The 23750-nt window shown below is 44.1% G+C and overlaps 1 protein-coding gene and 1 long non-coding RNA gene across 4 annotated transcripts in view; one reads left to right on the top strand and one right to left on the bottom strand.

Moving 5' to 3' along the window:
* RORA (RAR related orphan receptor A) overlaps positions 1-23750 on the bottom strand; it is a 384947-nt gene that overhangs the window by 339032 nt on the left and 22165 nt on the right. The window lies entirely within an intron of this gene.
* On the top strand, positions 8365-13355 carry LOC307203034. The gene is made up of 3 exons (XR_013833088.1): positions 8365-8504; positions 9817-9924; positions 13278-13355. It is a non-coding gene; the product is annotated as an uncharacterized lncRNA (long non-coding RNA).

The following is a 23750-nucleotide window of genomic DNA, read 5'->3' on the forward strand; positions in this document are numbered from 1 at the left end:
GGTAAAAGGAAAGACTTGCAAATGCTAGGAAGAAAAGATATAAATGGGGAAGCCATGAAGCCGGAGGGAGGGAAGCTGATGCTCAGACAAGCAATATATAAAGTGAATTTTAAGATAATGTCTAAATAGGGGGGAAAAGGAAAATGCAATAAAAATAAGATTTTTAAAAAAACAGAACTCACCATGAGCGCCTCACTTGTCATCTTATGATGGCAATGGTGCCCACTTGAGAGGTGCCAGAACTGAGTTCTAGAGAGTTCCAGCTGGAAAAAAGCCCACGCTTCATCCCACATATGCCCACTTGACCACTTTGATCTGGAGACTGGCATTTGTAAGAAATCAGTTCAGGAGTGTGGCAACAGCTACAACTCCCTGCCTATTGACATCAGACAGACTCTTGGAGGGTTGTTTTGTTTTGGTTGTTTTGTGTATAATTTTAATGAAATAAATCAACAATTAATTAATCAGCAGAGGAAACCTGTAAGCAAAATGTCCAGGAAGAGTTCTCTCCCTCAGCCCCAAAGCTCAGGCAGTGATGTTCTGCCTTTCAGGGGTTTCAAGCGCAATGGAAGTGGATGAAAAGCTGAGAGCAAGTGGAAGAAAGAAACACTGGGCCTAAGTGCAGAAAACATCTCTGGATTGCGGCACGCCAGCTCCCTTCTTCTGCCTTATTATTTTCCACGGCTGGAGCCAATGGGGAAATATTTTAGGCAAATTAAGACAGTTCGACATGAAATGCAGGCTCCTCCTGCAGGGAAGAAAGATCTGTTTTTTCCCCTCCAGAATTTATGGCTTGACACTTCAAAGGCCTGTTTCTTTCACATTTCACAGGCATTCTTCTATAAATACAACTGGATGCATGCATACAGACAGACTAGGAGAATATGGTGGTGGCTGCTATGCGAAGTGTTAATGATGAGCTGAGGCCATGTGGTCAGAGCACGAAGCCTCAGTCATGGGCTGATGTGGCTTAAGACCAGCCTTCCCTACCTAGGTGTCCTCAAGATGATTTGGGTTTCAGATCCCAACTGCCCCAGCCAGAGAGGGTTGCCTAAAGCCAGGGCTTCATCAACTCACATAATTGAACCATGGCTGAGGGCAAGGGTACATGAAAGGCCACCTGCCCATGATATGAGATCTTCTTCATGCACTCCTGCCTCCTGAGGCCAGGCGGGTCACAGCTGTGCATGAAGGCTTCTCTAGAGTAGCACTCCACCTCTAGGGTGCCCCTCTGATGTAGATCTGTAGACCTTAATAGATTCCATGGAGTACCAAGGGCCTTCCTCCAGTCTAGTTCTGGTTTCCCCGCCTCTAAAGGGATATCGTACACATGGGAAAAGGTTCAGTAAAGGGCAATCAAAACTGTCAAGGAGATGAAGGAGCAACTTCTTCATAGAATCATAGAGTTGGAAAGGATCCCAAGGGTCATCTAGTCCAAGCCCTGCAATGCAGGAATCTCAGCTAAAGCATCCATGACAGATGGACATCCAACCTCTGCTTAAAAACCTCCAAGGAAGGAGAGTCCACCACCTTTCGTGGGAGTCTGTTCCATGGCTGAATAGCTCTTACTGTCAGAAAGTCCTTTCTGATGCATAGTCAGAATCTCCTTTCTTGTAACTTGAAACCATGGGCTTGAGTCCCACCCTCCAGAGCAGGAGAAAAAAAGCTTGCTCTATCTTCCATGTGGCAGCCCTTAAGACATTTCAAGATGGCTATCATATCTCCTCTTTTCCAGGCTAAACATATCCAGCTCCTTCAAGCGCTCCTCATAAGGTTAAGTTTCCAGGCCCTTGGTCATCTTAGTTGCCCTCTTCTGCACACATTCCAGCTTGTCAACATCCTGCTTAAATTGTGGTGCCCAGAACTGAACACAGGATTGCAGGTGTGGTCTGACCAAGGCAGAAAAGAGTGTTACTATTACTTCCCTTGATCTAGACACTAGACTTCTCATGAAGAATGGTTGCAGCATTTGGGACTTTTTAGTTTTGAGAAAAGGTGAGTGAGAGGTGACATGATAGATGCTTATAACATTTTGCATGGCATGGGGAAACTGGATAGAGAATAATTTTTCTCCCTTTTTTGTAACACTAGAATTCATGGACATCGAATGAAGCTGACTGTTGGAATATTTGGGACGGGTAAAAGGAAGTACTTTTTCACAAAGTGCAGAGTTAAAACTGTGGAACTCACTCCCACAGGAGGCAGCGATGGTTTTAAAAGAGAATTGAACAGATTCATGGAGGGGAATACTATCAATAGCCTGATAGTCATCCTCTGCTGGAAGCCACAGGAGGAGCCCTTGTGCTTGGGTCCTTTTTGTGGGCTCCCCCTTGCCACTGGACTAGTCACAGGACGCTGGAATAGATGGGCCATTGGCCTGCCTTAGCAGGCTCTTGTTACGTTCTTCTGTGCCCCCACTTTCCTCCAAGAAACCCAGGTCAGGGTGCACACACAATTACTTTGTCCTCGTAACCATCCGGCAAGGTTCCAGTTAGGCTGGGGAGAGGGAGAGGGAGAAGGAGAGAAACCCACTGACCGCCATGGCTAGATCCAACGGTGGAAACAGGATGCTGGGGAAGATGGGCATTTGCTCTGATCCAGCAGCCAGGCTCTTTTGCATCTGCTCCTCCCTCCTCCACAGTTGCTCACAGCCCTACTCAGCCCAAGTTGCCCTGATGTTGGTTATTTTTCAGTCAGCCTGGTGGCATGCAAACAAATCCATTTATGCTACAGAATTCTGCATAATGAATAATAAATAAAAGAAAGTTCTTCTGAAAATTCTGACAAGCAGCTTGTCAAAAAAGAAAGAAAGAAACTCCCCCCCCCCATGTTTTCCCCACCCTTCATGGTGGCAAAACCTCCTGGCTCAAAACACTAATCTGCACCAGTGCGCGCTCTCTCTCTCTTTTGCACACAGAGTATAATCTATTTACTATGCTCCTGTGTTGTTATTTTTTAAATCACATCAGAGGAGAGCAAGTTCGATGAAGGCCTTTCATCTTAACAAGCCAAAAGGATGCATCATAAAGTTATAAGTGCAAAAATCATTCCAAACTTTATCACAGAGATGTATTTATGGGAGCAAGGAGTGGGAGTTACAGACTCTCTGCACTAACATCTCTACAAACCCACAATGCTGATCGTAGCACTAAGTTAAGCACAGCCAACAGACAAAGGGACAGACTATATTAAGATCAGAGAGGCTTTTTATCAGCTTAGATTCTTTGTCATCAGTCCCATCAGGAGACTCTTGACACCAGCCATTCATCTGACGAGGATGGCAAGTCATCAGAGTTCTTAACTAAAATGTTTAGGGGACTGGATTGGGCTTCCCAACAAGGAAAGGCTAAATAATTGGGCCTTTTCAATTTAGGGGGAAGTGCAATGAATGAGGTGGGCATGATCACTGTTTAGAACATAAGAACATAAGAAGAGCCTGATGGATCGGCCCCATGACCCCTGCTCTCACAGTGGCAAACCAAATGCCTGTGGGATCTGAGCACAAGAGCCCTCTCTCCTCCCGTGATGTCCAGCAACTGGTAAGCATTACTGTCTCCAGCTGTTGAGACAGAGCACAGACATCATGACCAGTCGGCATCAATACCCCTCTCCTTCATGAATCTGTCAAAACCTCTTTTAAAGTCATCCAAGTTGGTGGCCATCACCGTCTCTTGGAGGAGTGAGTTCCATAATTTGTCTCTGCGCTGCATGAAGAAGTACTTTCTTTTATCTGTAATAAATCTTCCATCATTCATCTTCATTGGATGCCCATGAGTTCCAATGTTATGAGGAGGAGAAAAACTTTTCTGTATCTGCTCTCTCCATGCCATGCATAATTTTATAAACTTGTCACCTTTCTCACCCTTTCTCTATACTAAAAAGGCCCAAACGCTGCAATCTTTCTACATAGGGGAGTCGCTCCATCCACTTGATCATTTGGGTGGCCTTTTCTTAACCTTCTCCAACTCTATGATATCCTTTTCGAGGTGGGGAGACCAGAAGTGCGCGCAGTACTCCACATGCAGCCACACCATATAACAGCATTATGATACTGGCAGTTCTATTTTCAATTCCTTTCCTAACGATCCCTAACATGGAATTTGCCTTTTTCATGGCTGCAGCACACTGGGTCAACATCTTCACAGAGCGCTCTACTATGACCCCAGGGTCTTACTCTTGGTCCTTTACCTCCAGTTCAGGCCCCATGAGCATGTATGTGAAGTAAAAAATGTTTTGCTCCAACATGCATCAGTTTACACTTGTTTCCATTGAATTGCATTTGCCATTTTACTGCCCGTTCACTCAGTTTGGAGGTACTTTTGAAACTCTTCACAAACTCTTTTCATTTTAACAACCCTGAACAATTTAGTATCGTCTGCAAACCTGGCTACCTCACTGATCACTCCTAACTCTAGATCATTTGTGAACAAGTTAAAAAGCACAGATCCCAACACCGATTCCTGAAGAGACTCCACTTTCTACTCCTCTCCATTTATTCCTACGCTTTGCTTCCTGCAACTTAACCAATTCTTGATTCACAAGAGGACTTCTCTTCTTATTTCTTGACTGCTAAGCTTACTCAGGAGTCTTTGATAAGGTACTTTGTCAAAGGTTTTTTGAAAGTCCAAGTACACTACGTCAACTGGATCACTTCTATCTATATGCTTGTTGACATTCTCAAATAATTCTAATAGGTTTGTGAGACAGGACTTTCCTTTCCAGAAGCCATGCTGGCTCTGCTTCTGTGGGGCTTGTTCTTCTGTGTGCTGGGTTATTTTATATTTAACAATACTTTCCACCAGTTTTCCAAGGACAGACATTAAGCTAACAAACGTGTAGTTTCCAGGATCCCCTGAGATCCTTTCTTAAAAATTGGATTTATATTGACTACTTTCCAGTCCTCAAGTATGGAGGCTGATCTGAGAGACATTATTTTCATTAGACAATTTCAGATTTGAGTTCCTTGAGAACACTCGGATGGACGCAGCAGTTGGTTGGTTTTTATTTTGTCTATTAGGCCTAGAACCTCATATGCCATCACCACTATCTATCCTAGTTTTTCAGACTTTCCTCCTGCAAAGGTTACCAGTACTTCAGGCACTGGGATCTGCCCTATATCCTCCATTATGAAGACAGATGCAAAGAAATCATTTAGCTTCCCTGCAATCTCTTTACCCTCCTTTACAACTCCTTAAACTCCCTTGTCACCCAAGGGTCCAACTGCTTCCCTAGATGATTTCCTGCTACTAATATATTTAAAAGCCTAGTCCTCAGCACCAGTTCCTTCAGCCCAAGACGATGCTGATCATTGATTCTCACTGGATAACTCCAGGCATAGGAAGAGAGGAACCTGAGTTATTCCAGGCCAGTGTTTGGCCCTTTAGCCCAATTGTGTTATTCCAGGCCAGTGTTGGGGCACTTTAGATGTTTCAGAATACCCTTCCCACCAGCCCCAGACAGCACAGCTGATGGGAGTTGTAGTCCCAAACATCTGGAGAACAAGAAGCTTGCCAAAGGCTGCTCTCCTGGATGCCTTGGGTTTTGCAGAGAGGAAATTGCAAACGGGCGGTGGGGGTGAGAGAGAAGCCTGCAGAGCAAGCAGAGGGTGTGTGCTGAAATAAAATGCTGGCGGATCCGTTGTCCCCTTCCCAACCATCTTTAGCAGTGTCAGATTAAATATAACCACTGCTGTGTGTTCGGAATACATTACCCCATTCTGCGAAACACATCAGGCAATGTTCTTTCATTGTTATAAAGCTTTAATATTGTCTCCTTCCCGAGGCCATTGCTGAGGGTTGAGGCTGCTGCGTCCCCTTCCCTCCCGCTCCTTGCCTGTAGCGCATCTATTCAAATTAGACATCACATCTGTCATCCCCTCTCTCTCTCCTTTTGCAGCACCAGCCCTGCTCCATCTTCTTTCAACTCTATCAGACACCTCTGTTCATTCTGTTATGATTGATCTAACACTGACAAATTAATAAACACAACACATTGGGCGTTGTGTTGCATGAATGCTTGTAATCTCGGGTAGAAAGGAAGCTCCACATTCGTAAGGCATTTTTTAAGAAATCAGAATTGCAAGAATTCCAGGAGAAAGGAAAATGTTGTAACTGGGTGACCCCACAGTCAGCAGGGCAGTGTAGGGGCCACCGATGGGGAGATCTGAGCTAAGGGCATTTCCCATGGGTGCCCCTGTAGTTTGGGATGCCCTAATCCCTCTGAAATTCACAATGGTGCCATCAGCTTCAAGTACCTCCTGAAGTCGTATCTTCTTCTTCTTTTTTAACCTCTGCTGTTGCATCTTGCTGTTTATGTTTCCTGGAAGTATTTCATATCAGTGTGTGTATGTGAGAGAGAGATGGTTTTAAACCATGTTTTCAAGTTACGTTTTTAGTTATCTTAGATTTCTTGAAAATGTTAAATGGCCTAGAAAATTTCCAAATATTTCCAAGTATGGTTTTAGCTGGAGGTGACAATAAACAGGGAAGACCTTTTTCTTTTTTCCTCATTTCCTTTATTGTACAACATAAGTTGTGCTTTTATACCCCATTTGTAAGCTTACAATTTTATAAATGTATCCATTTCATTCACTCCAGAATTTTTTTTTTTGACTTTATTCTCAGAAGTGTTTTGTCATGAACGGATCTATTATTTTGTTCATATTTCTTTTTCTCCTTGTGTGTATGGTCTGCTTTTCTTGTTGAGATAAACAAACAATATACATAAATATAAAATTTCCAAACACCGGTAAATAAATGATGTGAAAATATTAAAATTTGTCTTCTCTGACTAGCTGCAGGCCTTCCAAGACTCTGGCAGAGGAAGGGTCCCTCCACACCCTCTTTCTAACTGCAGGTGAGCCAGGGATTGGGGCAGTAGCCTTCTGCATACCAAGCAAGTGATCTCTCAATCAGCTGTGGTCCCTCGCCAAATCCTAAAACCCAGGTTCAGAGCAGAGTCTTGGTGGCAAAGGAGGAAGCAGATCTGGAATGGGCCATGGCCTTAACTGTGAAGAATTCTGGGCAACATGAAATAATCAGGAATAATATATTGCTTTTTCAAAAGGGTCAGCCATTAATAGATTTTCTGTAGGGAATTCTTTGCTGGGAGGGGGCAGAACTATGAGTTGATGGATTGTTGGACAAATCTGGCAGTGTTAGTTTCTCTTCATCCCCCCCCCCCAGCCTGAAGTTTAGTTCTCCCCATTCCCACCCCCACCCCCCATCTGCGATTTAATGAAACAAAAGCACCCCAAAATGCACCTGCATTTTCTTGTCCATTTCTCTTTGTAAACAAATTTTTGCACACCTTTTTTCTTTTTTGTCTGCATGCACAGTTTTGCATGCAATGTTCTCCACACACTTTTGTACGTGCATTTTCACCAGTGCACACATTTTTGCACACAACCTTGGGAATGGGGGACTAACTGCACTGCAAAATATGGAGACATACTTAATTCAAAGCATGGCTGCATCCCAGTTCACCTGTTGGTTCAGGAAGGGAAAACGAGGTGGGTTCACACTGAAACATGAAGAGAATGAATCTCTTTACTAACCAGCAATTCATTTTCTCATTCAGGCATTTTACTTCAGTCACTTTCCTTTCCCCTCTTCACCCTATCGGTTTACCATCCATATAAAGGTCTGTATACAAAGGGGCGTGCTTCTTCGTGGTAGATAAGGAACACCCCCATTTGTGCAAAGACACACGCACAACCCACTAGTAAAAATTGTTCTTCTGTTACACTCGAAGGGGAAAGAAGACTGAAGCCCCAACATCACATGGAAAGGAGAGGAGAAATCCCACATCTTTCATCTATAATTTAGGAAAGTGGATGCAGTTTGGCAACAGTTAAAATGCTAAACTTCTGATGCTTTTTGACACATTTACATAATTGATTTGCTAGATAATGGACTCCACTACCTTATTTAATAAACATATTAATTATTTCAGACAACTCCCCCCCCAAAAAAAACACCCTACCTACCATCTGCTAGAAGTGTAACAAATTAATAATAGTAATAATAATTAAAGAGAAAATATGCACCAAAAGGCATATTCTTTCACAAGGCATTACATGAGGTTTCAGTCAATATGTCACCCTGTCATCACTTACTTGCTATCCCCTGCTGTACATTTAGTGTGTTTTTAAAAATAAAAGCAAAACAAAACAACATGTATACAGCTCCCCCCCCCCCCCGCAATTGTGATGTGTTCTGGAAAGTCTTGAGCATCTGACAACAGACACCCAATGCAGCTGGAAACTAGGGAGGGAGACACTGAGAGTGAGCTAAGTGTTCCATCACAGGAGGTGCCTAGGGAACAGAAGACCACAAGAAGAAGACAAGCAGGGGAGGGATTCAGTCTCGAGGAATGGGATGGAAGAAGACATCTCAGCCACAAAGTCTTCTTTGGAGCTGTAGGGAAGCAACCCGTCGCCTTTGATTTCATTCCTCGCCGGCTCAGAGAAGGCCCAGTAGACAGGAAACATCACTTCCAATCTGGTACGCTCCACACACGGGCACAACCATCTTTTGTTTGCTTCCACAGCTATAGAGGCTGCTGCTGCTGCTGCTGTGGACAATGTCGGGGCTGTAATTTGCCATCGCGTATCCCGGCGGGCCGAGGGATTTTAGCTTCAGTGAGCAGCTAAGGGGTGGAAGGAAAGAGATGCTAGCGCAGTCGCCCAGAACCGCTGCCCCCCACCCAGGGGGGGGAGACATTTTCAGGTTCAGTGGGGTTGATAAGTGCTCTCCTTTCTCTGACCTACTATTATAAACCATGGTATTTATAGCCAGCACATTTGGAGGCATCTGGAAATGAATGGAAAGGGAATCTAAACACGTCTACACAAACACACACATCCACACATCCACCCCAAGTTAGCCTAATAGCTGATATCACCATTGCAGGACTCAAATCGAATATCAGCACTCAGCAGAGGATTCCAGCAGAAGGCATTTGGCTGTTTGAACTCAGCTAAAACATATAATACAGAGAGAACGGCCAATTTCCTTTCGGAAAATTGGTCGGCGCGCGCACAGAAATGGACTGTGTAAAAACAACGAAAAAACGATCCGGGAGCGGGCTGGTTGCAAAGACTGCCGAGCGGCCCAAGAGGGGGCTCCTTGCCCGCCCTCCCCTCAAATTGCAGCAATTGATGCCAAATTGCAGCAATAACAATATACTGCAAAACAGACCCCCCCCCCCAAAAAAAAAAAAACACAAGGAGGGAAAACAGCCAGCATCCTTTTGTCTATACTTTGAAGAAAAAATTATTACAGGTATTTTAAAAATAGCTATCCAGCTCCTGTATGTTGGTGCTGAAGAGGAAAGGATCAATAAAAAACAGTGCCCTCTGCCACTGTTAGCTTCAGAGTTAGCGGAAAAGGAGCTGCAATAGCATGTTTTAGGGCTCCAAAGGAAAAAGTGGGGTGCAGAGCTTCTGTGCAGTAGCTGAGGGCCTGTACAGGCATAATCCTGGCTCCTGGTGGCTGTACTTTGCAAATCAAGAGCCAAATTTGGTAACGATGATCATCCTTTATCTCCTCTCCAGCTCCTCTCCCTATCCTTGTTTGGCTTAATCATGGGTTTGTGTAAGCTTTCTTCAACCCAGTGCCCCTCTAAATGTTTTGGACCATTGTCTACACCACACCTGCCCCCATCCATCATCAAGTTGTGGGTGAGTGATCTCTTTTGAACTGACCTGGCATTCAAGGACAGCACCACCAGAGAGGATGGGGTGGTTGCTACAGCTGCATCTGTTCTGTGTGATGAGGTGTTGACTACAGACCCCCCAACTCCTGTACTTTTTAGGCTCTTGGAGGGGGTGATGGTATGCCCCAGCACAACTGGGGATGAAGTTGGTGAGTGCCAGAGAGCCTTCTTGGAAGTGGCACCAAGGTTACCGAATGCTTCACTACGGTAAGAGATCAAAGTGGCCCCTTCTGCCTATGCCTCTATACATCATCTAAAAACAGCTTTGTTCAGATGCGCCTTTCCAAACTGGCAGTCAAGGGTTCTAGCCAGCCAGCCTTGTCATGCTTGTTTCCACACCTTCCATTACATCTCCACTCCCTAGATATCCATTTTACACACATATCCCAGCAAAACAACAACAACAACAACAAAAACTGCATGTATACTAGGACTCAAATCCATTTGCTATTAGTATATGGGATATACTACAGTGTATGAGTTCTGGGGTTCCATTGTGGAAGCGAAAGGCAGGATATAAATGTTTTGATTTTTTTTTAAAGGCACTTAAAACTTTCAAACCCTGGTTTGAATGGAGCCCAGGTTACAGCTGCACCCGCCACCAGACGTGGGGGGGGGGTTAGAAAAGGAACCTCTGAGAAAGGCTTGAGAGAGATGTTTGCTTAATTAGGAAACCAGACACACAGGCGAGCGCATGCATGCAAAACTGCACCATTTGCGTATCATCATTACCTAGCTATTCCCCACACAACCTATATGAAGAGCAGGGAATAGAGTAGTAATGTTAATAATTAGCAGAGATTATAAAGGCTTTAACATCAGTTGCTCTTGGAAGCTTTTGCTGGCATGGAAGATCATTGTTCCTCTGAGTTGTGGGTGCATAACTGGGTAGAAGTTCAACAGGTGGATCATGCAGACACTGTCTGCATGTTTCTAGAATCACCCAGAAGGGTTGGCTAAACTACAGAACAGCCGGCTTTCTTTTTTAACGTTAGCCAGATAGCGTGTTCATTCCCCAATACTGCTCTGATTCAGTTTTACACACACCATGATGCATAGGACACTTGCTTTTTACCTTCTCTTTCCAGACGGAGGCCTGTCCGAGCATTCCCCCTCCCCTCTCCAGAGCTTTTCCTGCAAAAACACGCTTGTGAAAACTGACTCAGAGGGTTTTCTGATGATTGATGTTTGCTCCAACTGAGCTTTAAAGAGTGGGTTTCCACAGGGAAAGCGCCCAGGCTAAAGAAGAGGGAGACTCGGACATGGAGCTTTAAATTGTGGGCCATGCTGGAAAGAGCTAAGGGAAGTTAAGTGTAGATAAGCCCTGAGCCCTTTGGCAGGGCTGATGTGGTTGGACTCCAATTCCCATCATCACTGGAGGGCTGCAGGTTACCCATCTCTCACCTAACTCTCGACGCCCATCCTGAAGCATGCAGGTTTATCACAATTTGACATGAATGCTGGAACACCCCAGCCCAAGTTTTAATGCAGTTGTTCAGGTTCTAGATCTTAAGCATGAGAGACCTTCAAAATGCCAAGCCATTTCTAATTTGCCTCCCAAATCCTCAAGCTCACCTGCTATGAAAAACTACTGATCATGGCAACGGCCATATCCCAATCACCCAATTTCCCTGCATTTAATATAAAATTATTTGCACAGAAAGGCTAAGGTACAAATGAGTTTCAAATCAAGACAGAAATAAATGCCCAGCAGGACACACCAGAATCTGCAGATAGCGAGGATGACAACTCATAATTAAAAGGACACCAAGCAAGAGAGAAAAGATACAAGGCATCAGTATTCAGAATACTTAAAAAAAAAAAAATGTGGATTCTGCATGCAATGGCTGCTGTCAGCTATAAAACAGATCTGGGAGATCCCCATCACAAAACTGTGTTGCATTGCAAATGGCCCAGCCCAGTGGGAAACATCTTCCATGCAATAACTCCAGGGAATAATCCTGGCTCAGTGTTAAGAGTGCCTGCTTTGCATGCAGAAGGTCCCAGGTTCAATCCTCAGCATCTCCCTGCCCGAAACCTGGAGAGCCACTGCCAGCCAGGGGAGACAATACTGAGCTAGTGATCTGACTCAGGATCAAGGCAGTTTCTGATGTTCCTAAGTTCCATAGAAATGAATGGGATCTGAGCATGTATACCGCTGAGCTAGAGGAAGTTTTGCAGCTGAATTGTTAAACAAATGTCTGATCCCAACATGAGCACTCGCCTCTTTAAGGCTCTCATGAAGCCAGTGTATTTCAAGTAACATGAGCAATGGATCTCTTTCCTGCCTTTGGAGGTAAGACTAGACATTTGTAACGCCACTATTTATGTAAGCCTTCAATGTTTCCTTTTTTTGTACTTCAACGTCTTAATTCTGATGGCTGCTATGTACTCGTTGTGTAGTTCATTATTCATTATTTTGATTTACTATTTGGTTGAACTCTGGGTGGTTTTATATTTTATCACTGCCATTTTTTAATTATTATTACTATTAGCTGCCTTGAACATCTTCTGAAAAATAGGAAGGATAATATTTTTCTTAAAAATAAATGAATGAAATGAAATGAAATGGAAAAGACTGTTGTAAGATATCTGGCCCTCACCTTACTAGGAAGTCATAAAAAAGAAAGGAATGTAGAGTAGACCTATTTGTATCAATGAACTTGTTGAGCCATGACCATTGAGTTTGATGGGTAAACTTTGAGCATGACATCATTGGATGCAACATCATCATGCAATCTAGTGCTTTTCAAGCTGGGTGTAATACCTTCACTAGGTGAAATAGTTACTTGTTTATAAAAATGATCTGGCAAAAAATGAGAAAGATAGATGATAGATTAGATTAGATAGATAGATGATAGAGATGATAGATAGATAGATAGATAGATAGATAGATAGATAGATAGATGATAGATAGATAGATGATAGATAGATAGATAGATAGATAGATAGATAGATAGATGATAGATAGATGATGATAGATAAATAGATGATGATGATAGATAGATAGATAGATAGATAGATGATAGATAGATAGATGATAGATGATAGATAGATAAATAGATAGATAGATAGATGATAGATAGATAGATAGATAGATAGATAGATAGATAAATAGATAGATGATAGATAGATAGATAGATAGATAGATAGATGATAGATAGATGATGATAGATTAGATAGATAGATAGATAGATAGATAGATAGATTATATAGATAGATGATAGAGATAGATAGATAGATAGATAGATAGATAGATAGATGATAGATAGATAGAGGTTAGATAGATTAGATAGATATAGATAGATGATAGATAGATAGATAGATAGATAGATAGATAGATAGATAGATAGATGATAGATAGATAGATAGATAGATGATAGATAGATAGATAGATAGATAGATAGATAGATAGATAGATAGATAGATAGATAGAGATAGATAGATGATAGATAGATGATAGATAGATAGATAGATAGATAGATAGATAGATAGATAATAGATTTTATATCTCACCATGTTTTTTCTCTCCCCCATTTTATTCTCACACTATGAGAAAGGTTATGCTGAGAGGCAGTGACTGGCCCAAGGTCACTCACTGAACCTGAGTTCACTGTGAAAAAAGGAAGCTGGACTAGATAAGAACCTCAGAGGTAGACTACCCCAATACATGGAAGCTTCATTTGTCTAACATGACTGGATGCTCCTTCATAAAGCTGGTGTGGTGAAGCAGTCAGTGTGCTAGACTCTCACTGGGATTCAAAGCTAGTTGCGAAGGTCAGTGGGTGAGTGCAGGCATACACACACACCCTCATCTATATCAATATCATCTAAATCTATATCAGCCTCACTTACCTCTGAGACTGGACATAAGGATAAAACTTGGGGAGGAATAATAATGTGTACACCCTGCCCTGAGCTCCTTGAAGGAAGCGGGGGGACCTAAGAATGTAAGAGCCTGCTGATCAGGCCAATGATCCCAGTAGCCAGCTGGATGCCTTAATGGGAAACCACCGTGGTGGCAGGGCAGGGCCTGGCTAGTAGCCACTGATAGCCTCAGATGGACCTTTGGACTAATCCTGCAGGCCTCTTCCTACCTTCTTAGGAGATGTTATCCCCGGGTGTTTAAAAAGAAACATCAGCACTTTGGACAACATCTGTTTATATAGAATAAATGGGATTGTGGCAAAATCCATTGGGAATGTCTCATGCACAACACCTACCATTGCAGTGGAGGAGCCCCCTATGCTGTGCACTTGAGCAGTCAACATTCAGTTCAAAAGGGCTTGGGCAGGAGACCTTCCCTGGGGATGAGGCCCTCACTTCCCGAGAGATGTGGGCAAGCAGATGAGATGTGAAAGTCACAAAGCATACTTCAAGCGTGGCTTGAAAGGAGATCTCAGGCAGCTGCTGCAACACAGCTATTGGTCAGGAAAGCATCACACATATTGGTAGTGAACCTGATTCTCAGAGGGCCAATCCATATGGAATGGAGAGAGAGAGAGAGAGAGAGAGAGAGAGAGAGAGAGAGAGAGAGAGAGAACTATGGAATGGAGTGTCCTGGAAGGGGGCAGAACCATCTAGCTGCACAGTAGCCCCCTACTGAGACACTGGGTTGCAGATGTTACTTTCATACTTTTAATCGCTTCTGCATCGAGTAGAATTGCCTTTCCTCCCCCCAGTCCCACTGCACTTCCCCTTTCATAAATTGAAGTGTTCCAGTTGAACAAATCAAGCAGCATATTTACTCCACATGCTCAATTATACATGTGCTGCTGTGTTCAATTATACATGATGGAAGAGAAGATGGAGAAATGCTATTGGGTGACAGAGAGAAGGCGGAATTACTCAACGCCTACTTTGTCTCTGTCTTCACCCAAAAGAAAAGTGATGCCCAACCTGGTGATAACAGAATAAATGATGTAAGGAGGAGCTGCAGCTCAAGATAGGAAAAGAGGTAGGAAGGGAACACCTAGATACCTTGAATGAATTTAAAGGGCCTCCAGGGCCTGATGGGTTGCATCCAAGGTACTAAAGGAGCTTGCGGATGAAATTTCAGAGCCTTTGTCTACAATCTTTGAGAATTCTTGGAGAATAGGTGAGGTCTCTACAGACTGGAGGCGGGCAAATGTTTTCCCCATCTTCAAAGTGGGGTGTGTGGGAGAGAAGACCCAGGTCCTAGAACAGATAATTCAACAGTCAGTCTGCAAGCATTTAGAAAGGATACTGTGATTACTAAGACCCAGCAAGGGTTTCTCAAAAATAAGTCATGCCAGACTCATCACATTTCTTTTTTTGTTGGAATTACCAATTTGGTGGATCAGGGGGATGCTGTGGACATAATGTATCTTGATTTCAGTAAGGCTTTTCACAAAGTCCCCCATGATATTATTGTGAGGAAACTGTGATGAAGCTTATGAAGGAGCTGGTAAGATGTCAGTTAACTGTTAGATGGCTTTGTAGCTGGTTGACAGACTGGACCCAAAGGGTACCTATTAAAGGGGGTGCTAATCTAGTTTGCAGATGACAACAACTAGGAGGGTATGATATTTTTGTGAGGAAGCTGGTAAAATATGGGTTGAACAAGGTAACTGTTGGGTGGATTTGTAGCTGGTTGATGGACCGGACCCAAAGAGTACTCATTAATGGTTCCGCATCATCCTGTCTTGGTCTCACTGTTGTTCAATGTCTTTATAAACAATTTGGATGAAGGAATTGAGGGGGTTCTCATTAAATTTGCAGATAACAACAAACTAGGAGGGGTAGCTACAGTAAGGCTGCAGAAGGCAGAATCACAATTCAAAATGACCTTAACCGATTGGAGAGTTGGGTGCAAGCTAACAAAATCAATCTCAATAGCAACAAATGTCAGGTTCTGCACTTAGGCAGGAAGAACCAGGTGCACAAATATAAGATGGGGGTCACCTTGATTACTTACAGCACATGTGAAAAGGATCTAGGGGTCTTGGTGGACCACAAGGTGAACCAGTCAATAGTGTGATGCAGCAACAACAAAAAGTTAATGCTGTTCTAGGCTGCATCAACAGTAGTGTCCAGATCAAGGGAAGTAAGAGTACCACTCTATTCTGTCTTGGTAAGATCACACATGGAATACTGTGTCCACTTCTGAACACCACAATTTAAGAAGGATGTTGGCAAGCTGGAATGTGTACAGAGAAGGGCAACCAAGATGATTAAAGGTCTGGAAACTAAGTCATGCAAGGAGTGCTTGAAGGAGCTGGGTATGTTTAGCCTAGAAAAGTGGAGATTGAGAGGAGGCATGATAGCCATCTTCAAATATCTTAAGGGATGTCACATGGAGTATATAGCAAGCTTGTTTTCTCCTGCTCTGGAGCGAGGGACTCAAACCAATGGCTTGAAGTTACAAGAAAGGAGATTTTGACTAAACATCAGGAAAAACTTTTGGACAGTAAGAGCTGTTGGTTAGTGGAATGGTCTACCTCAGAAGGTTATGGGCTCTCCTTCCTTGGAGGTTTTAAAGCCAAGGTTGAATGACCATCTGTCATGGATAATTTAGCTGAGATTCCTGCATTGCAGGGGTTGGACTAGATGACCCTTGGTGTCCCTTCAAGCTCTAACAATTCCATGATCCTGTTATTCTATTACCATTGGTTATAGTGGCAGGGGCTGATGGGAGTTGTAGTCCAATAAGAACTGGAGGGCTGCCTTGACAAAGGTCCTTTGCTTGACTGGAAGTGTCACGGGTTAAAGCTGGGTTCTCTGCAGGAAAAGTCTTGATCACTGAGCTGTGCCCTCCTAGACCAAGGATAAACGCCCCCCTCCCAGACCCAACATGCAGTGAACAAAGTCCTTCTTCATGCAGCCCATAGTTAAGCTGTGGAACCCATTCCCACAGGAGGCAGTGAGGACCACCAACTTGGATGGATTGGACATATTCATGTAGGATAAGGCGACCATGATGGCTATGCTCTGTCTCCATGACTGGCTACAGCAATGCTTCTGAACACCAGTTGCTTGAGACAGCAGGAGGGGAAAGGGCTCTTTGCTTGGGTCCTGCTTGTCAGTTTCCTACAAGCACCTGGTTGGCCAATGTGACAGCAGGATCCTGGATGAGATGGGTCCTCTTTGGCCTGATCCAGCAGGCTCATCTTATATTCTTTAAAGGTATGGCCCAGCAACAGATTCCTCATAGGCAGCTCTCCTCTCCTCTTTTTCAGCTCTAAGAACTGGGGTGGAGAAAGAAGCTTGAATCCTGTCATCAGCAGACATTTCTTCAAGCAAACGCACAGAGTGAGTTATTGGCTTATCAGCTGCATGGCTGTCATCCTCTGAAACCCAAACATGGTGACAGCTTCCAACACCAAGGGGAAATAATCAGGAAATGTTTTTTTCCAGCATCCAGTTCTCACAGTGTCCAACCAGATTAGTAAAAGTTGCACCCAATTATGAGTAATTTAATAGCCCATGTGATAGGCCTGCCCCCCCCCATGCTGAAATGATGCCTTGGCACATGAACCAACACTTTAAAACAACAACAACAACACTGACAGTACTGTGGGATAACCAGCCTCATATAACCAGCATGCTTAAGTCTAAATGCATGAAGAGGTTAGGACCATAGAGTAATGTGTCCTGCTAGGCTTAGCTATGTCACTTCCCTTTACCTTGGGAGAAAATGAGTCATCAAGTTACTGTTGTACCCTACTTGAGAAGCTCAGCGTGTGAAGTGGTTTGAATTGGTTGCTGCGGCTCAGCCACATGGCTCTCATCAGGAACTGTTGAGTTCCTATACCAATAATCTAGGAACTTCTACCACTTTGTAAGTAAACTACATTTTACTGCCTATGCAACTTTTCTGACTGATGTATGGAAAAGCACATGAACCAGACCTTTGAAGAATTTGTAAGTAAACCATTTTTTAACTTACCAAACCTGCGGTCTTTTCCTATGCTGGGGGAAGAGGTAAACTTTTAAGGAACTTGGAAGGGCATGTTTTAAAAGTCTAAACCTACATTTCTACGCTTTACTTTGTTGATACTTTGTGATTTTAAATCTCCGCTGAGGTTCTCTCATCAAAGAGAACTTGCCCCAAACTTGGATATTGGTACCTAGGAAATTCTCTTTCTCTCTATATATAAATGTACCAACAAGAACAAGTACCTTTGGGTACAGAAGCATAGGCTTAATAGTTTCTTAAGGCTGAGTCCTGCATGTCTTGTTTGAGTGAGACTCCAATTAGCCATTTATTCCCCTATAAACCATCTTGAGCAGGTTGACACAATGCTGCTGCTGGTGGTTTGATCATTGCTAACAAGCAATTGTCTGCCTGCTGTTTCTTTGGGAACAGGAGGAAAAGATTTTAACTTCTCCTTAGCACACACAGTTAACAGCCTATGAGCACTGATAGTTGGTGCTGCTTAGTTAATCTGTAGGCAAGATTACCTAGATTACCTAGGCTCTCTTTACTGGGAGGAATATTGACTAATTTTGGGAAATCCTGGGGGGAAATACCCTTCTCTCCAAGCATCCAAATGGTTTAAATGCTACTCAAAACACTTCTGTGTTCCCTTGTCTGTGGCTCCTGCAAAATGTCATTCCCTTACTATGTCCTTTGCCCTCACTCACCTTGGCCTTTGTTGCCCCCACTGCCACTGAACCCAGTTGGCTGTGGCCACTTATGTGACTCCCTTTATCCACCTGTGAAAACATCACATCAGAAGCTAGGTTTAACATCATAGGCAAAAATTGTTTGAGTCACTATAACCAATCAAACGAAATGGCTGCTGAGGACAGTGAGGGCAAATGGGAGTAGCAAAGAGGAATATCAGCAGCATTGACTACATCTGCCAAAAAAATCCCAGAGTGGGAGCCACTTGTTGAGACCAACAAAAATAAACATGCAAAAAGAAAAATCCATTTTCTGCTTTATACTCTCCAATAATCAAAGGCAGGAGACAAAGGTTTAAGGAAGATTCACAAACAAGTAGAGTCTCTGCACAGAGAACAGAACAAATTTTAGAGCAATTTTGGGGAAATCTCTCCATTCTCAGATTCAACCCTTTTTTGGAGGTAGGGAGGGTGTATCAAAATTTCTTTAATCTTGCCTACACAGAAAGGTCAGAGAAAGCCATGTCTTCAGAAGCTACAGCAACTATTCAGGATTAGCAGAAGGTGTTCTGACATCTGCCTCCTGCTGGTCCTCTCGGTCTTCCTTCTGAAGCATGCAATGCTAACAACTGTCAGATGCAGGAGGCTGGATTAGATCTAGGGCAGCCATTCCTTTGTCCTGGTGTTTTTGGCACTGAGTCAACAGAGCACTGACACTCTCCCCCTGCAGCCAAAATGAGGGCAGGGGGCTCTTGTTCCTCAAATGTTGTCAGGCTCCAACTCCCATCTTCCCTGACCATGGGGGGGGGGGCACTCCAAGGGGGGAAACACAATGCCCAAATTTCCACATGTGCAAAAGTGAAACACAACTGCTTAGGAAAAGCACCAGGCTGCCTCCTTGGACATATTCTCAGCAGGGCTACAAAAAGTTGAGCCATAATGTTACTCATGAAAAGATCCATGATCAGGAGATGACACGGGAGATCTCAGGCCATTGTGGCTTTTTTGTTTTCATGCAAGTGAGAAATGTCCCCCCACCCACTACAAATATAGCCTTTCAAGATAAAAACACTTGAGGATATACATGGCCATTGCCTACAGACCAGTGATACATAAATGTTGGGTTGACAGCCATCTATGGTTTAATCATGGGACGCGGGTGGCGCTGTGGGTAAAACCTCAGCTCCTAGGACTTGCCGATCGCATGGTCGGCGGCTCAAATCCCCGTGGCGGGGTGAGCTCCCGTCGTTCGGTCCCAGCTCCTGCCCACCTAGCAGTTCGAAAGCACCCTTAAGTGCAAGTAGATAAATAGGTACCGCTTTATAGCGGGAAGGTAAACGGCGTTCCGTGTGCTGCTCTGGTGCCGGTTCGCCAGAGCAGCTTTGTCACGCTGGCCACGTGACCCGGAAGTGTCTGCGGACAGCGCTGGCTCCCAGCCTCTAGAGTGAGATGAGCGCACAACGCTAGAGTCTGTCAAGACTGGCCCGTACGAGCAGGGGTACCTTTACCTTTATGGTTTAATCATGGAAGTTCTCTGGGTGGAAGCTCAATCTGCTACTGGCAACTGGTCCAGCTGATCACAAAACCTAAGGGTCAGTGGGAGGGAGAGCAGCTCTGGGTTTTCAGTGGATCCCCAAAGTTACTGCTGATAAATGGTTTCAGTATCACAGTTCTTGCCTTGCACTAACATCCACCTGTCAGGCCTGAGATATTTCTTGGGTTATTAATTGCATTTTAACCTCACTCTTCTTCAAGGCTCAAGGTGTTGAACATGGTTCTTCCCCACGCCAAGATTGTAACTCTCACAACAATCCTGTGAGGTGAGTTAAAGCTAGGAGGGAGTAACTGGTCCAAGGACAGAACTTGAACCCAGGACTCCCTGCTCCTAGTCCAGCTCCCTGTCCACTAGATCACAGCAGCTCCGTGCTGTTGACTTGCAGGCCTATAATTCAAATATTCAGAAGCTAGCAGGTGGCCCAAATGGCAGAACATAAAGAAGGGGCAACGTGAACGTACATATAGGAAAGAGTAAGTCCTGGCACCACACCAGGTTCCGCACACAGCAAAGATTCAGTTTTGCAGGGTCTGCATTATCTCTGTTTTAGGATTAGTGCAATGTGAAACACAGCAACTGCTGTTATGTAACTCAACCCTCAGTATACAGTTGTCAGGCTGGGTAAATTTAACTCTGCAGGTTTAGGACATGAGGCCTCTTGCCAAAAATGTGTCTCTGTCAAGTGATCTGTGAGATTTAAAGGCACCTTGCTCCTGCTTCTATCCCTTCATGTTAAGGTGAGATTCAGCCTGGCTATTGGGAGCTTTAAAAAAATTAAAAATCTCTGTATTAACCCTTTTGGTGCCATAGCTTGGTACCAGAGCACCTGCTTGGCCTGCAGAAGGTCTCAGGCTCAGTCCCAGGAAGCTCTGCAAGTGTTCCCTGCCTGGAACCCTGGAAACCCCCTTCATGTTGGCAATACTGAGCTAGATACTGAGCTGGATGGAGCCTCGGAAAAGCAGCTTTCAGTGTTCCTATGCCTTTGGGACAGAAGCCTAGGGCTTCCTTCATTGGAATGGGCAAGGGGGCAGGCCTAAACACAGCAGGGCGGCTAGCTTGCCACATTTCAAAGTAAGAGGATACAGAGCCCAGTGTTTACAAAATAGCTACCTAGCTGCACTTAACAGCATGATGCCTTGGGACAGAAAGTTTCATGGCACAGAATCAGGCACCGAGGAGAAAGGTAAAGCAGACACAACATTGGGGTGGGTGCATCTGGCCAACAAGTTGATAACTCAATTGCCTGAGCTGATCTGCACACATCATCTAAAGAGGAGGGGCTGTGTGCCTCTGGGCATGTGTGCAGGCACACACGCAAGAGGGCAGGTTGGCTGTGCCCACCTCCGGCCACGCCCACCACTGGCAATACGGGGCCCTGCAGGCTTGGACAAGGGTGAATGGGGCCCCAGGCCAAAGAAAGGTGAATGGGTGTAGGTGCTTGCCTGCTCACCTGACATATGCGTCCAACAAGCATACCACAAAATGCCCAAAATCTCCCATGGTGTGTGCGTGCTTGTGTGCGTGTGTGTGTGCGTGCATGCATGCATGCATGTAACTACTTGCCTTCACAACAAGCTAAACTGGAAGCACGTCATGGACTGAGCTCACTTTCGGATCATCATTTCAGGGCCCCCATTATCTGTCCCCACACTGCTGCTCCCATTCTGACGGCTGCTGCCTTATCCAATTGACTATAAAAAGCTGTCAGTCTAATGCAACTGAGCTCAAGGTAAACGCACTTTGAATCAGCCATCTGCCAGAGTCTCTCATGAGAAAGGCAACACTTAAAGATGAATTAAATCTCTTTCTCTGGACCTTTAATATTAGATAATTCCTACAGTTTTCCGGTATTATTATTATTATTATTATTATTATTATTATTATTATTGGGCACATATGTCTCAGATGACCCCTTCTTCTGGATATTCATGTCTGTGTAAATTTAAATTAAATAAATAAATAAATAAATAAATAAATAAATAAATAAATGCAAACATGACCAGAGCACAACAGCACTCTCCCTGCTTGCCTCCCCTCGCAACTGACATTCAGAGGCATGTTGCTCCTCAAGACACTACACGGCCATCATGACTGGTAGCTACAGATAGCCTTATCCTCCGTGGCTTTGTCTAACCCTCTAATAGCTGCCCAGGTTGGTGGCCAGCACCACGGTTTGTGGCAGTGAGTTCCATTAGTCTTTCCTAAAGATTCAGCTTTGAAGGATGACTCCACCAGGTTCCAGTATTATGAAAGAAGGAGAAAGACTCCTCTTGGTCATCTTTTTGCACACCATGCATGACACTGTATACCTTGACCATGCCCCGCCCAGTCAGACTATTAGTCCATCAAACTCAGTACTGGCAACACAGACTGGCAGCAGCCCTCCAGGATTTCAGGCAAAGGGACTCTCTCTCTCTCTCTCTATTTTAAAATTAATTAGAAACTGCTAATCAGTTTACACAAATCATAAAATACACACCAAGATTTTCAATAAAATTCAGAAGACAAAAGCAAGTTGACCTAAAAAAAATAAGAACTGCTTAGAGGTTTTGACAATAAAGCAATACAGTAGTACCTTGGTTAAAGAACAGTCCTGTTTATGAACGATTCGGTTTACGGACTCCACAAAACCGGAAGTAGTGTCCCGGTTTGAGAACTTTACCTCGGTCTAAGAACAGAATCTGAACGGTAAAAAGACACTGGCAGCAGGTTTAAGAACGGACTTCCGGAACAGATTAAGTTCGTAAACCAAGGTACCACTGTATACAAATTTTTAAAACAGATTTTTAAAAATAAGATTGATATGCATTTTAATGGGCATTTTTTCTTTTAAAAATAATGTATTTTTTGAACTGCTGATTTTATGCAAGGGGACATCCTCAACCCTACATGACGTTGCTGGGCACTGAAAACGGGACTTTGCTACATGCACAGAATTTATTCCTCTAAAGAGTTACAATCTGCTTGGAATTCTCAGCATTCTTTTGTCCAACCCTGTATCCCTGCAAATCATAGAAGTAGCATAAAACCGTTGCTTGGCATTGCATCTTCAAATACACCCCTACGGCTGATTTCCTTTTTCATTGTTCCAGAGAAAGAGAACATACACCAAGCAAGAGGAGAAAGCTCAACACCATTCACATGAAAGCTTCTGCTCCCAAACAGCAGCAGTACCTAGTGAGGTAATTCACTCATTATCACAGATGTCTCTGGCTCCTCCATGGCATTTCCTGGCAGGCTTGCCCATCTGCAGAAGTGAAAATGCTGCAGCTACTTTGCTTCCATGAACCTTGTGGAAGGATAAAAAGCAGGCAATGTCATTGAGCTTCCACAGGGCCTCCTGTCACTGATGCTATGGGAAGGGAAGGGAAGCAGGGAGACAAGAGGTGAACTGGAAGAGCGGGAAGGTAGTCCCAGCCCAGAAATGTCTTTGGCTGACTCAAATGCTGTGAGGGTGATCATGCCCTGCTGGTGGTTTTGCCTGAATGGGCACTGGTAGCAGAATTGCGTGGTCGAGCCTTCCCCCCTCCCCAAACTATGAGAAGATAAGGTATGATTCCTGCATCACAGAGGGTTGGACTAGATGACTCTTGGGGTCCCTTCCAACTCAACAATTCTATGATTCCAGAAGAAGAGCTCGGCTGGATCAGGCCAATGACCCATCTAGTCCAGCTTCCTGTTCTCATAGCGGCCAACCAAATGCCTATGTGATTCCCAGAAACTAGTATTCAGAAGTTCACTGCCTCCGACAGTAGAGGTAAAACAGAGCCACATATCTGCCAACTGCCAACTGTCAAAACCGGGACATGCAATTTTTTCCTGTGAGAGTAAAGCAGCCATTTGGGGTACCTTGCTCTCTGCATTTCGAGAAGACATCTCACCCCCCCCC

The sequence above is a fragment of the Podarcis cretensis genome, assembly GCF_951804945.1.
Source record: "Podarcis cretensis genome assembly, chromosome: 14".
Lineage (NCBI taxonomy): Eukaryota > Metazoa > Chordata > Lepidosauria > Squamata > Lacertidae > Podarcis > Podarcis cretensis.